Source organism: Capsicum annuum, unplaced genomic scaffold (assembly GCF_002878395.1).
Source record: "Capsicum annuum cultivar UCD-10X-F1 unplaced genomic scaffold, UCD10Xv1.1 ctg34293, whole genome shotgun sequence".
In the NCBI taxonomy this organism is placed as follows: Eukaryota; Viridiplantae; Streptophyta; class Magnoliopsida; order Solanales; family Solanaceae; genus Capsicum; species Capsicum annuum.
The window spans coordinates 1-2,587 of NW_025841128.1; the positions used below are offsets into that span (position 1 = coordinate 1).

A 2,587-nucleotide genomic window follows, 5' to 3' on the forward strand; every position below is an offset into this window, starting at 1 on the left:
AGATTATGAGGGGGACTTTGAGCAAGTTAATGAGATTGGCCATTCTGCACGCTTTGTTGAAAATCATGACAGAGCAGCCACTTTACTAGAGAATGGAAAGTATCAAGCTAGTGAAAATAAAGGCTATGCGGGGCACTTGGAGCTTGTTAATGAAGTTGGCCATTCTGCATGTTTTGATAAAAATCATGATAGATCAACCCATTTATCAAAGAATGGAAAGTATCAAGCCGAAAACACAGGCTATGATGGAGATTTCAAGCGAGTGAATGAGGTTGGTGATTCTGCACGCTTTAAGGAGAGTTTTGATGGATCAAACAATGGAGACATTGAAGTCACAGAATATGGCAGAGAAGGATCAAGCAACAGATACATTGAAGCCACAGAACGTGGGGGAGAAGATAGTATAATTTTCCATTCTGGACGTCAAAATGAACAATAGACCAATAGTTTAGATGTTCTTCAAAGTGTTCCTAAAGATCTGGAAGCTGAAGCAAAATTTAATCTCAATGCTGAAAATGCAGCTTTTAATGATCCTAAACCTACGATTGAAGTGAAAGAGAAACTAGACGGCCAAGATAGCAGTATCGAGTTCTCATCAAACTCTATTGATCTATCCTCTTATGCTCACACCACTGAGAAAGATGGCAGTATTAGTTCAGAACCTTGGCAAAGTTCATCATCGAAGGTGCACCTCTTGTAGCATTTGTGATTAGTAATATTCTATTATTACATCAGTTAACCATCTTGTTTGTTGCTGTAGTAAGCTATTTTAAATAATAGCATTGTAGTCTTATTTGAGTTTAGAAAATTGGCGCCCCTTTATGTAATTTGTCTTATGCCTAAAATGCAGGTGAGGACTGCATCTCAATCTAGAGATACAAAATCCAGAATGTTGTCCCAAGTTAATGTTGCTAGTGTCAAGGGGACAATCTCAAATCAAGAATACAAAGACATGCCAAGAAAACCAAATAGAAGGCACAACGATGTTTGTTTGACACAAAAGAAAAGCCCAGATTGGATGCACCTGGCACTCTTTTTCGTCCAACTACCAGAATGCCAAAACCAGAGGTTTGTATCAGGTTTAGGCTTAGTGTTATCTTCAAATTTCAATGCAGATGAGTAAACATGCTATTTCAATGTTGTTGAGCTATTACATAACTTTATTTTTTTATCAGATTGATCTTTCGTAATTCTTAAATTGATTATCGAATTTTATGGTAACAGATAACTTGCTTTATACAGGTTTCTTCGGGTTCAAAAGCTAATGTACTTAGCCAACATAAAAGGTATACTTCTTAATCATGTCTCCCATATTGAAAATGAGGGATATTTTGGTAGCACTGATTTATCCTAATTTTCCTAATCTCGTTTATTATTGAATGATATAGCACTGAACAACAGCCAATAGCAAGAAAGGTTTTCGCATCTCGTGCTTCCTATACAAAGAAAGCTAGCCATAGATTACATCTAAGTGTAAACAGGTATATATCGTGGAAAAATTTTGAGCTTTAACTCCATATTGTGTTCATAAACATATATCTTATACATATTATTGTTGTACAGGGATATGGAGAGTGTAAATTCATGTCAACCAGGCGTGAAACAGGATGGATCTAGTTTCCATTTCAAAAGTAAAAAGCGGGCCTGGAAAAGGAAAGAGGCAAGGACAATTTCTTGTGTCTACTCGATAAAGTTCAAACGTCGTATAAAACCTAAAAAAAGTTTTTGATATTGATTTCAGTTCTTTATGAAGCTAGAGGAGAAAGTTCATGCCAAAGAGGAAGAAACGCATCAGCTCCAAACAAGAACCCAGGTAATGAACCAGGGTCTGATTCTTGTGAGTAACGAAAACAGGTTCAAATTAATATGGAGAATCATGGGCTGCTAAGTGCTAATTATTGAATGTTAGCTCTTTAAAGTCATCAGCTATATCGTGTGGTCTTAATTGTGTCATGAGGAAATTTAAAATTAAAGAGTTTCCAAAAAAGGAAAGAGACAATCTTTTGTAAATGAACTAACAAGGAAAGTAAGAGAAACAAATTGAAACCGAGGGTGTGTAGAATATCATTGGCAAGAGTTAGATGACAATTATTTTATCTGCAGCTAGAAATAATGACTGTTTGTTTGATTTACTTTGTGATAGGTGCAGGAAAAGAAATAAGCAAAGATCAAATAGCTACGGAGAAATCTCAATTTCAAAGCAACTCCCATGCCTGCCTTCTACCGTGAAGCTAGTCGCCGCTTAGACAAAACATAGTATTATAACAGGTCTCAAATAATGAGGATCGTCAAATTTTACCTTTCACAAGTGTCTTCCTATTTCTTCTGTTATTTTCTGTTTTCCTATGTTGAAACTGGGTAACATCTAATCCGTGTACTTAGCTTACTGTTCTCGCATTAAAGTAAAGCTTGCTTGTAGGTACACTTGCAAGCTTTTTTACGTATTGGTTTATAGTAGAAGCACTCTCCTGTCATTTTATGACTCAAATCCCCTTTCTTGGACAAGCGATTTCAGCTTTCTAAAAATTTAAACCAATAAAAAACAATAGAGAATAGAGAAGTTCTATCTCGTTATCCTTGATCAAGG

General features: G+C 35.9%; 1 long non-coding RNA gene across 1 annotated transcript; it reads left to right on the forward strand.

Annotated features, from left to right (window-relative positions):
• The first annotated feature begins 1,404 nt into the window (after nt 1-1,404).
• LOC124891344 lies at nt 1,405-2,526 on the forward strand. The gene is made up of 3 exons (XR_007049657.1): nt 1,405-1,481; nt 1,564-1,813; nt 2,150-2,526. It is a non-coding gene; the product is annotated as an uncharacterized LOC124891344 (long non-coding RNA).
• Nucleotides 2,527-2,587: the final 61 nt, after the last annotated feature.